Source organism: Scyliorhinus torazame, chromosome 4 (assembly GCF_047496885.1).
Source record: "Scyliorhinus torazame isolate Kashiwa2021f chromosome 4, sScyTor2.1, whole genome shotgun sequence".
Taxonomy (NCBI): Eukaryota; Metazoa; Chordata; class Chondrichthyes; order Carcharhiniformes; family Scyliorhinidae; genus Scyliorhinus; species Scyliorhinus torazame.
In genome coordinates this window covers 253879860-253892978 of record NC_092710.1, presented here as the reverse complement: position 1 = coordinate 253892978, position 13119 = coordinate 253879860, and positions in this window count along the sequence as shown.

The window sequence follows — 13119 nt, the reverse complement described above, 5'->3', positions numbered from 1 at the left end:
CCACCCAGTTCACTCATGCGCTTTAGGGAAGGAAATGTGCTATCCTTATCTGATCTGGCCTACACGTGACTCCAGACCCACAGTGGTTGACTGCTAAATGTTTCCTGAAATGGCCTAACAAGCTACGCATTGTATCAAAAGACTAGAAAGTCAAGGAAGAATGAAACCGGACAGACCACCCAGTATCAACCTAGGCACCGGAAATGACAAATCAAACTTAGCTCAGTTTACCCTGTGAAGTCCTCCTTACTAATATCTGGGGTGTTTGTGTCAAAATTGAGAGTCACTCAAATCCCTGACATACTCTCGGAATCATACCTTACAGACAATATCATAGGCATTAAAATCACTCTTCCTGGTATGTCCTGGGCGGAATTCTCCCCCCCCACGCCGGGTGGGAGAATCGCCTGGGCACCGCGCAAGTCCCGCCACGCCGTCCCAACGCCCGCACGAGATTCTCCCACCCCCCCCAAAAACTGGCACAGCGCGAATCATGGCTGGCCGCTGGGAGAATCGCCGCTTGCCGTTGGTAATGGGCGAGCGGCGATTCTCCGGCCCAGATGGGCCAAGCGGCCTGCCCAACATGACAGGTTCCTGCCGGCGCCGTACACACCTGGTCGCTGCTGGTGGGAACAGCGCGGGAACGCTGGGGGGGCGGCCTGTGGGGGGGCGAGGGGGGTTCCTGCACCGGGGGGTCTGCTCAAAAGGAGTCTGGCCCGCGATCGGTGCCCACCGATCGGCGGCCCGGCCTCTCTGAAGGAGGACCTCCTTTCCTCCGCTGCCCCGCAAGATCAATCCGCTATCTTCTTGCGTGGCGGCCGCGGGGAGGACGGCAACCGCGCATGCGCGGGTTGGCGCCGGCTAACCCGCGCATGCGCGGGTGATGTCATTTACGCGGCGCTGGTCGCGTCATTTACACGGCGCCGCTTTTACGTGGCGCCAAGGCCCGGCGCGCGTAAATGATGTGGCACCGCTCCTAGCCCCCCCCGGGGGTGGGAGAATAGGGGGCTGGGAATGGCCTCCGACGCTGGAGTGAAACACTCCGGTTTTCACTCCGGCGTCGGGACTTAGTCTCCCGATGGGAGAATTGCGCCCCCTGTCTCACTAGCAGGACAGACCAGAAGAGGTGACAGCACAGTGGTACATAGTCGGGAGAAGCTGCCTTATAATATTCAACATCATTCCGGACCCCATGAAGTCTCATGGAATTGGGTCATGAAGTTTCATGGCATGTTAGCATGAACCACCCCCTCTCGGCTGATGAATCAGTACTCCTCCATGTTGGACACCACTTGGAAGCACTGAGAATGGCAAAGGCACAGAATGTACTCTAGCTGGGGGACTTCAATGTCCATCACCAAGAGTGGCTCGGTAGCACCACTGCAGACCATGCTGGTCGGGTCCTAAAGGACATAGCTGCTGGAGTGGGTCTGCATCAGGTGGTGAGAGAACCAATAATAGGGAAATTCCTACTTGACTTCATCCTCACCAACCTGTTTGTCATAGGTGTATCTGTTCATGACAGTATTGATAGGAGGGACCACCGCACAGTCCTTGTGGAGACAAAGACCTGTTTTCATATTCAGGATACCATCCATCATGTTTTGTGGCATGACCACCGTGCGATAGACTTTAAACAGATCCAGCGACTCAAGACTGGGCATCCACGAGGCGCTGTGGGCCATCAGCAGCAGCAGAATTGTATCCAACCACAATCTGCAACCTCATTGCCCAGTATATCCCTCACTCAACCATTACCACCAAGCCAGGGAACCAACCCTGGTTCAATGAAGAGAGCATGCCATGAGCAGCACCAAACATACCTAAAAATGAGGTGTCAACATGGTGAAGCTACAACACAGGACTACTTGTGTGTCAAACAGTGAAAGCAGCAAGTAATAGACAAGAACTAAGCAGTCTCACAATGAACGGGTCAGAACTAAGGTCTGCAGTCCTGCCATATCCAACTGTGAATGGTGGTGAGCAATTAAACAACTCACTGGAGGAGGAGGCTCCACAAATATCCCCATCCTCAATGATGGAGGAGCCTAGTACGAAGTCTTACAACACCAGGTTAAAGTCCAACAGGTTTGTTTCGATGTCACTAGCTTTCGGAGCGCTGCTCCTTCCTCAGGTGAATGAAGAGGTATGTTCCAGAAACACATATATAGACAAATTCAAAGATGCCAAACAATGCTTAGAATGCGAGCATTAGCAGGTGATTAAATCTTTACAGATCCAGAGATGGGGTAACCCCAGGTTAAAGAGGTGTGAATTACATCAAGCCAAGACAGTTGGTAGGATTTCGCAGGCCAGATGGTGGGGGATGAATGTAATGTGACATGAATCCCAGGTCCCGGTTGAGGCCGCACTTATGTGTGCGGAACTTGGCTATAAGTTTCTGCTCGGCGATTCTGCGTTGTCGCGCGTCCTGAAGGCCGCCTTGGAGAACGCTTACCCGGAGATCAGAGGCTGAATGCCCTTGACTGCTGAAGTGTTCTCCGACTGGAAGGGAACATTCCTGCCTGGTGATTGTTGCGCGATGTCCGTTCATTCGTTGTCGCAGCGTCTGCATGGTCTCGCCACTGTACCACGCTTCGGGACATTCTTTCCTGCAGCGTATGAGGTAGACAACGTTGGCCGAGTCGCACGAGAACGTACCGCGTAACTGGTGGGTGGTGTTCTCACGTGTAATAGTGGTATCCATGTCAATGATCTGGCACGTCTTGCAGAGATTGCCATGGCAGGGTTGTGTGGTGTCGTGGTCACTGTTCTGAAGACTGGGTAGTTTGCTGCAAACAATGGTTCGTTTGAGGTTGCGCGGTTGTTTGAAGGCAAGTAGTGGGGGTGTGGGGATGACCTTGGCAAGATGTTCATCGTCATCAATGACGTGTTGAAGGATGTGAAGAAGATGACATAGTTTCTCCGCTCCGGGGAAGTACTGGACGATGAAGGGTATTCTGTCGGTTGTGTCCCATGTTTGTCTTCTGAGGAGGTCGGTGCGGTTTTTCGCTGTGGCGCATTGGAACTGTCGATCGATGAGTCGAGTGCCATATCCCGTTCGTACGAGTGCATCTTTCAACGTCTGTAGATGTCTGTTACGCTCCTCCTCGTCTGAGCAGATCCTGTGTATACGGAGCGCTTGTCCATAGGGGATGGCTTCTTTAATGTGTTTAGGGTGGAAGCTGGAGAAGTGGAGCATCATGAGGTTATCCGTGGGTTTGCGGTAAAGCGAAGTGCTGAGGTGACCGTCCTTGATGGAGACGAGTGTGTCCAAGAATGCAACTGATTTTGGAGAGTAGTCCATGGTGAGTCTGATGGTTGGATGGAACTTATTAATGTCATCGTGTAGTCGTTTCAGTGATTCTTCGCTGTGGGTCCAAAGGAAAAAAATGTCATCGATGTATCTGGTGTATAACGTCGGTTGAAGGTCCTGTGCGGTGAGTAGGTCCTGTTCAAACTTGTGCATGAAGATGTTGGCGTATTGGGGTGCGAATTTGGTCCCCATGGCTGTTCCGTGCGTCTGGATGAAGAACTTGTTGTCGAAGGTGAAGACGTTGTGATCCAGAATGAAGCGGATGAGTTGCAGAATTGTGTCTGGAGATTGGCAGTAGTCGGTGTTGAGTACTGAGGCTGTTGCAGCAATGCCGTCGTCATGGGGGATGCTGGTGTAGAGGAGCCTAGAACATCTGTGCAAAAGATAAAGCTGAAGCATGTGCAACAATCTTCAGTCAGAAGTGCTGAGTGTCTGATCCATCACAACTCTTTTGGGTGCCCCAGCATCACAGATGTCAGTCCTTGGCCAATTCTATTCACTCCACAGGAAATCACGAAAAAGCAGAAGACACTGGACACTGTAAAGTCAATGGGCCCTAATAAATATACCAGCAATAGTACTGAAGACTTGTGCTCCTGAACTACCATGTCCCTGCCAAGCTACTCCAATACAGCTCAAAGGCGGCATGGCAGCTTTTGCTTCACAGCACCAGGGTCCCAGGTTCGATTCCTGGCTTGGGTCACTGTCTATGCGGAGTCTGCACGTTCTCCCTGTGTCTGCGTGGGTTTCCCTCGGGTGCTCCAGTTTCCTCCCACAATCCAAAAAAACATGCTTGTTAGGTGAATTGGACGTTCTGAATTCTCCCTCTGTGTACCCGAACAGGAGTGAGGTGACTAGGGGATTTTCACAGTAACTTCATTGCAGTGTTAATATAAGCCTGCTTCTGACACTAATCAAGATTATTATTATTGCAACACTTACATCAGCCTGGCAATTTGGAAAATTATCACGTATATTCTGTACACAAAAAGCAGGACAAATCCAACCTGGCCATTCTCAATCTATTCTCAATCACCAGTAAAACGATGGAAGGGTCATCAACAGTGCCATCAAGCAGCATTTGCTTTGCAAGAGCCTGCTCACTGATGCTCAGTTTGCGTTCCATCTGTGTAACTCAGCTCCTGACTCATCTACATTGAATGAACCAGTCACAAAAGAGCTGAAGTCCAGAAATGAGGTGAGAGTGATTTCTCTTGTCACCAAGGCCACATTTAATTGACTATTGCCTCAGGAGCTTCAGCAAAACTGGAGTCAATGGGAATCAGATGGAACACTCTCCTCTGGTTGGAGTCATACCTGTTACAAAGGAAGCTGGTTGTGATTGTTGAACATCACTGTCAAGGTAGTATCCTAGGTCAAGCCATCTTCAGCTGCTTCATCAATGACCTTTCCTCCATCACAAGGATGTTTGCTGATGATTGCATAATGTCCAGCACCATTTGAAACTCAGCAGAAACTAAATCCGTCAATATCCAAATGCAGCAAGGCCAGGACAGTATCTAGGCTTAGGCTGACAACTGGCAAGTAACATTCACGCCACACAAGTACCAGGCAATGACCATCTCCAACAGGAGAAATTCCAACCATTGCCTCTTGACATTCAATGGCATTACCATTGATGAAGCCCCGCTATCAACATCCCAAGGGTTACCATTGACCAGGAACTGAACTGGACTAGCCATACAAATACTATGGCTACAAGAGCAGGCCAAAGGATAGGAATCGTAGGGCGAGTAACTCGCCTCCTGATTCCCCAATGCCTGTCCACTATCTACAAGGCACAAGTCAGGGCTGTGTTGGAATATTCTCCTCTTACCTGGAAGAGTACAACTCCAATGACATTCCAGAATATCGATCCCATCCAGGACAAATCAGCCCACTTGATTGGCACCCATCTACAAACATTCATTCCCTCCACACGGTGGCAGCTGTGTATGTCATCTCCAAGATGCACTGCAGCAACACACCAAGGCTCCTTACGTAGCACCTTCCAAACCCACAACCTCTACCACCTAAAAGAACAAAAGCATCAGATAGATGGGAACATTACGGCGCCAGTTTAGCTCAGCAAGGTGCCAATTCAGCTCAGTGGGCTAGACAGCTGGTGTGTGATGCAGAACAAGGCCAGCAGCACTGGTTCAGTTCCTGTACCGGCTGATTTATTCATGAAGGCCCTGTCTTCTCAACCTTGTCCCTCACCTGAGGAGTCGTGATCCTCAGATTAAACCACCACCAGTCAACTCTCCCCCTGAAAGGGGAAAGCAGCCTATGGTCATCTGCACTATGGAGACTTTACTGGGGCGGCATGGTGGCACAGTGGTTAGCACTGTTACCTCACAGCTCCAGGGTCCTGGGTTCAATTCCAGCCTCGGATGACTGCTCACTTAAGGACCTCATCCTGCTTCCACTGTTCATATGAGGAGTATGACAAGTACACACTTGCCCGTTCAATTGCAGGCTCCTGGTGGGGTTTCCTCATTCAAAGGCTTTCAGCCGTTCGAGCACTGGGAAGGGTGAGGTCCACTGAAAGCCACATTGCTGATCTTGCTGCTGATAGCCCCACACTGTTCCCTGTGACTTCCGCCCTACGCCCCTTCCCCTCCCTCCATTTCTGACCTGTGCCTGGGTCCCGCCTTGATCTGAGTTCTCAGCTGGTTGTTGTACCGGCAGCAGCCACAGCCTTCCTGGTGACGCTGTTGAATGCAGAAGAGGTTCCAGCCTGTGGCCTATCAAGTGCCTGACTGGTACAGGAGGCTGTGGATCTTACCTAAAAGCATGGGTCTCGCCGGTTCTCCAGCTACAGCCCTGTCACCTCCATAAGAGTCCACCCTATGATGCTAGAATTGTAATATAAGATGTTTAGGAGCATGTATTTGTCTAATAAAAAATAAATATGTCAGATATATACAAGGCAGTTCTGGAATCTACGTATCTTATATACTAATTGGAATATCACATAAATAAATAGCAGTTCATTCATCCCAACACAGTTTGACATCCTCTCAGATATTAATTCTCTTCTATAGCTGGGCAAACAGCATAGCCAGTCACACGATGCATGTACAGGAGTTGGCACTTAGATAGACATGAGTTGTACAATGCAGTCGCTGTAAAAGACTTGTCAGCTTTTACCTTGCAAATACTGCACAGTACCAAATGTGACTGGAGTGCATGCACTATTAAACACAAGAAATCAGAATGTGACAGATAAAGTATTGTCTTTTTAAACTAGAATTGCCATCTGAGCGTAAGACGACCAAAGCCGAGGCTTGCTTTTCAATTAACTCTGCCATGTTTAATCCTACAACAAAAAAAAATGACAACATTTCTTTGATTCAGATCAATAAAGTGTCACGAAAAGTCAGTTTAAATTGTTGTCAGTTAATGCTTAACTGTAACAGGACAAAGGGATCCATCCATTACCAGGGACTCTGATGTGTAATAATCTATTTTCGATGCATTCCCTTTCCGTCTCTCGCTCTCTCTCTCTCTGCTTTTTGCTCTGATTTGACATGAAGACTAGGTCACCCAGCTGAAAAGCCAGTATAAAACCAATGCGTTCCATGCTGATGATTTTCTCCTCCAGCGGACTCCTCTCCCCTCTGCCCCCGCCTCCTATGAAAGCTTGATCAAGCTTTTCATGTGCAAGAAGGACTCAGCTCCATCTCTAACTGCAGTTGAGTGGCTTTGGAGACCTTCCTTCAGGCAGAATTCAGCCAGCTCGGTGGCACAGAGATTGTAAAATTTTTAACCCTTTTGGGGGAAGACAATTTCATCCACTCTATTTACACCGGACAAACTCCATATTTCTGAGTCTGGCTGGTTTAGCACAGTGGGCTAAACAGCTGGCTTGTAATGCAGAACAAGGCCAGCAGCGCGGGTTCAATTCCCGTACCGGCCTCCCCGAACAGGCGCCGGAATGTGGCGACTAGGGGCTTTTCACAGTAACTTCATTGAAGCCTGCTTGTGACAATAAGCGATTGTTATTATTAAATCCACCCCATAGCAAAAGCCCAAGCCATTGTCATGCTGCTGACACAGATTCACCTGTGTACCAGTGGTTCTCTCAGCAGTGTTTCTCCTGCTGCTAACTGAGTTCAGTGATGTAGGAGAGGAATTTTTGTATACGGGCTAATGAAACATGGGGCACGATTTAATTTTTAAAACTCCGAGTCCATTCTGGGCGGGAGTAGCGGGGTAGTTCCCAGCAATCTGACGGCACTTTATTCCTATTTCAGCTCCCCCTCCCCCCTGCCCGAGGCCGCACTTAGCATCATTACCTGCATCGAGGAGCTCCGACGGGTAGAGCTCCTCAGTACAGGGAGAGATTGAGTCACCATTTAAAAATGGCACCCCGATCTCTCGACCCTCACGATGCTGCCCTGGATCCCCCCTGCCCCCCCAACCAATGTCCCAACTCACCTGTAAGAGTGTCTTTGGGCCCCTTACACCCCACCTCACATGGGCAGGGCAACACCTGGCCCGAACCCCGGCACGAGATAATGCCAGCCTGGCACCTTGGCACTGCCAGCCTGGTGCCGTGGTAATGCCCCTGCCTGCCTGTCAGTGCCACCTGGGCATCCTGTCAGTGCCAGGGTGTCACCCAGCTTACACTTTAAGTGTGACAGGGTGGCAGTGCCAAAGCTTCCACATGGCACCAGCAATGCCAATGTGCCACCCTGCCCAGAGGCTTCCGATCACCTGAGAGACTCCCCAAGTGCTGTTCCGCCTATTCCCAGTTTGCGAGGACCAGTGCTAACCGGTGCCCGACTGGGTCTCCTCGGCGAGTTAGATGCCAGGTGGCTGTTCATTCCGGCTGCATCATAGCTAAGTGAGCTTTTAAGCTCATTTAACTATACGAGTCTGGGTCCCGCCCATTATGGGCAGGATCTCGCGAGATCTGATTATATCTTGGCTCATGTGTTCTGGTTAGATCTTGCGAGGTGTAACAACCTTCGGGAATCCCGGGAGAGACCTCTCCTGGGATCTACTGGCCGCGTCCCATCCCGACTCCGGCAGGATCCGGACGGCAAATCGCGCCCATCGTCCGTTTCCATGATGCACAATTTTATTTTATGGCACATTATTCCTAGAGAGAAATACCTCGACAGAAATTGACTTAAGAAGTTGGCCAAAACAAGGTGCATACTCAGGATGAGTGCCATGAAAATGGCTTGGTAATCTTCTAACTGTTTAAAAACCTTTCCACAATTGGGCAGTTTTGTTATGTAAAAGTGCTTTGGCACCACAGAAATCAAGTGTGCTTCACTCTCCATATCTCCTGGTAGATTTACAATGAATACATGGGGAGGGACAGAGGAGGGATGATAAGTGTTTCTTAGCTGAACTAAATAATGAAGCAAATGTTTTGTATGATGGGTCTGCTTTCTGTTCACACTACAGTCTGTATAGATCTGAATATTTAAGGAATATAGGAATGTATAGGACCTGAAAAGATCATTCTGGGCGACCTGACTGATTTTAAACATATAAGGAGAAATTTCCCTGAGTCTGGTCCAAAAGTCATAGGATGGTCCCGGTGCAAGAAATGGCAGAAAATCTAGAAGCACAAGGTGAATCCATGAATGACACTTAGCCGGCCCACTCAACGTTCCCTAGATTTCCTCCATTCAGTTATGTAGATAAAAATTGAATGTATTACCTCATGACACATGCTTGAACACACTGATTTCCTGGTATTCACCGTGTCAAGATAACTTAGTCAGCTTGGACACACACCAGAAAACGTCACCCTTGAAATGTTGAACGATATAAAGAACATTCTGCCTCGTGTTAGAAGGCTTTAGATTGAAGCCTTGTCGTAGGAATTGAGCTCCGAATCAAGTGAAAGAGTTTTAGATTGTCAGAAGTGCTGTAATTTGAAACTATGGGCTGAATAATATGAAAGGCGCATGCGTGTATCCCGCCCAGAAGCAAAGTTATTGTGGAGCAAGCTCACTCCATGCCGGCCCACCCACAGCCCCCTGTTTGTCGCATTTGCCTGTAAAATGCATTATGGCTTCCAGAGCCGCTGCTTTCGTTCAAAATAGTACTTTGCAACAAAGTATAATGGTTGACTAATTATGGGAGGAAGCTTGCAACAAGGCTTTCTGTAACTGGACTGGAGTTCTTAACTGTGGAGTTCCAAAGCAGGAGAGATATGCTGCGTAACACATTGTTGGCCGACTTCACAATGACCAAGTGTGACTTCCAATGGTGGCCATGAGCTGAGCAGTTGCACGAAAGGTGGCCCTCTCCAAGAAACTTCTGGTTAGACCTTTTAACCCCGTCAAACAGGTACCAAAAGTGCAAAAGGTTCCCCAGCTGAATCACCATCTACTACTTAATCGAGCAGGATGCCGACAAGCCAGCAACCTGGCTGCAAAACCAGTAAAAGCAAAGAGTGGAAAACCTCAACCCCAGAATAGGGAGACCCATGTGGCAGCCCAGAGCAGCGCATGGCGGTCCCAACAGAATAGCCAACGCCAGCCCAGTCGATGATGGAGAAGCTGATGGAGTTCATCACAACAGAACTCCAGAGGCACAGAGAAACAGTGTAAGAGGACTTCATGGCGGCAATGGACAGAGTGGAACAGAGACTGGGGGCCCAGGAATCAACTGTGTGGGACCTGGAAAAGGCAGCCACGGACCAGGGAGAGTGGATCGCCTCACTTGAAGCCGAGGAGGCAAGGTTGGTAACGGCCCAGAAGGCACTGAAGAGGAAGGTAGATGAGCAAAAAACAGGACCCGCCGGCAACCTATGGATCGTCGGGCAACGAACATGGTGACAGACCCAGGGGGACAATATGTAATGGCTAGCGGGATACTAGAAGGAGCTAGTAAATATACACATCCCAAAGTGGGATGAAGCAGAGTTCATAAGAAAAGTTATGACAGAATTTCTCACCTTGACTCCCACAAACTCATCATGGGGGGCGGGGGGAGGGAGACTTCAACTGTTTGCAGGACCCAAAAACAGACAAATCTAGCCCTCGAACAGGAGCCAAATCGGAAATGACCTGTGGAGGTTCAACCACTCAATGGAGAAGGAGTTCTCATTCTTCTCCCATGTACACAAAGCCTATTCCCCTATAGACTTCCTCATAGTGGGAAAGTCGGTGCTTCCAGGGTTGGTAGTGGCGAATACCCCGCAATTGTAATCTCGGACCATGCTCCACACCTTATGGAGCTGAGGTTGAAGATGGGCTGGGCCAAGCACCTCTCATGGAGGGTGGACACAGCCCTCCTCATCGACAAGGCATTTTGCGGAATAATGTCACAAGCCATCGATGGGTATGTAACCTGTAACCAAAACCGGGAGGTCTCACCCTCCACGTTCTGGAAGGCACTGAAGGCGGTGATCACGGTGAAATAATAGAGTATAGGTCTCCTAGAGACAGGAAGGAAAGGGCGGCTAGGCAGCAGCTGATCAACTCCATATTGGAAGTGGATAGGTAGTATTCTACGGCCTCGACTGTGGAACTGCCGGCAGAGAGGAAAATGCTACACATGGAATTTGATCTGCTCTCCACTGAGAAAGCAGTGAATCAGCCTGTTTTGTGCATGGAGACAAGGCCAGCTGTTGAATGACACACCAGCTGAGGAAACAGGCTGGCACAAGAGAGATGGCACAGTAAGGGACGGTTACAGTGTTATCAGGGTCAATTGTTCGGTAATAAACTTAATCGACTCCTGGTTACCTATTTAAGTATGGCAGACAGGCTGCCGATTATGGCACCCATCCACTCTCCATATTATGGGGGGTAAGATCAAGGATGGGTGAGAAGGTGGTGAGGTGGACACGTGCCCTATTTTATCCGTTTCCTTCCCACTGGAAGCACATAAAATGAAGCCCTCTGGGGTTTTCATGCCTGCTTTGGTGTTTGATGTTGATTCTAAAGATGCCAATGGAAGGAGAAAATAGCTAGACAAATTGAATTGGTCCCAGGAACATCCTACTGTTATATTACGCCATGTCCATTCAATGCAATCCAGGAAGAACCTTTATGTTGCCTATCAATATCCTGGTTTATGCCTGGCGCCAGAGTTCCAGAACCACAAAATTGTTAAAGTGCATAAGAAGACCATTCGGCCCATTGTGTCTGTGTCATTTCTCCGAATGAGCAATTCACTTCATGCAATCCCTGGCCCTGCACATTCTTCCTTTTCAGATAACAGTCTAATCACTTTTTGCATGCATTGACTGAACCTGCCTCCACAATTGAATTTAAATCCCTCCATCTTTGTGTTAGCCTGCAAGATGCAATTTGGTTTCTCAAGATGCTGTTGTCATTCAGGATAATGCAGCAAAATACAATGGTTGATTGTGGGAGGAGGCATGCAACAAGGTTTTCTGTAATGGGACTGGAGCTCTCGACAGATGAGGTGCAAAGGAGGAGATATATGCTGTGGCTGCAGGTGGTGCAGGAGACCCACATACATTCTGTACAAAGACAATTAGGAGCAGAGAGCCACAAAGGTCAATGCCAGGAGTTTAGCCCAGGGGATCTGGGTGCAGTGCTACAAGATGTGTTTAGTGATCTCACATGACTGTTTGAGGTTAATGAATGCATTACAAACTGCACCGATAGCCTCAGACACTACTCAATGCACCACACTCACATCATTCAGCTCCCATAAATCTCTCTCCATTAGGACTCATATCTCACCCTCACACACTTAGCACTCACATTTCCCAGTTTGCATGCATTACCTGCGATCCAACCATGACAGCCACATTAACCAAATATGTTGCACAATGCTTACTGACACATGTTCTTTTTTCTTGCAGGAACGGTTGATGCATAACTGGAGGCAACAGGAGCTTACCAGAGTGGGAGAGACCTGCATAGTTTTATGCCATGGAGGGGACAGTGGTGGCTATTGTTGAAATAGTCATTGATGAGGCCATAGTCAATGGTGTAATGGTTGGGCTGAAACCATTGAACATGAGCGTATCCTCATACCCAATCCTCCTTCTCACATCACTCATCCCAAAATCTCTTCTGACTGAGAATTTTCAGGTGGTTTAAGGATGCACTTTCTCCTCCCCATTCATCACAACCCAACCTTTGTGCGCTTTCCCCTTCAGATACCCAGGAGGTGCAACATTCCCAGGGGAATGAAGATAAACCAAGAATACAGGTTGGTGAGGACACACTTGATTTCACACTGGTGGGTACTAGTGCAGATGCTGAAATTACGTGTACATTAAAGGATGGCATCTGATGAGACCCTGAGTAAAGGTGCGCTGGAATCAGGATGAGAGAGGAAGCAAGGACAGAGCATGTGTCAGCTCACTGGAGAGCAGGGTCACACATGAGTTCTGCTGCAGAAAGACCATGGACACAGATTTAAGATTTTGAGCAAAAGATAGTAGGGGAATGTGAGAAAAAACTTTTTTTACCTGCCTACAAGGACTGTGGCAGCAGTCAATCTTATCAGAATGAACTCGGACGTGCACTTGAGGGAATTAAACCGGGCTATGGACGGGGAATGATGGGATGATGGGATTGCTCCACAGAGAATTGCCATGGACTCGAAGGGTAAAATGTCCTCCTTCTCTGCCATCCTGACTCCATCACTATATTAAGACTTTGATAGAGTAGACTGCAGAAGAAGGCTAATGAGTACACATAGCAAATGCTTAGAAATCCTGCAATAAAACTCGTGTTCAATGTCAATGACATGGAGGAGCCCAGCATCCATTTAAGACTCCATGCAGAGAGTGGAGTCTATCTTTTGGAGCATGGCAGTGACAGTAATTTCCTTCAAAGCACTTA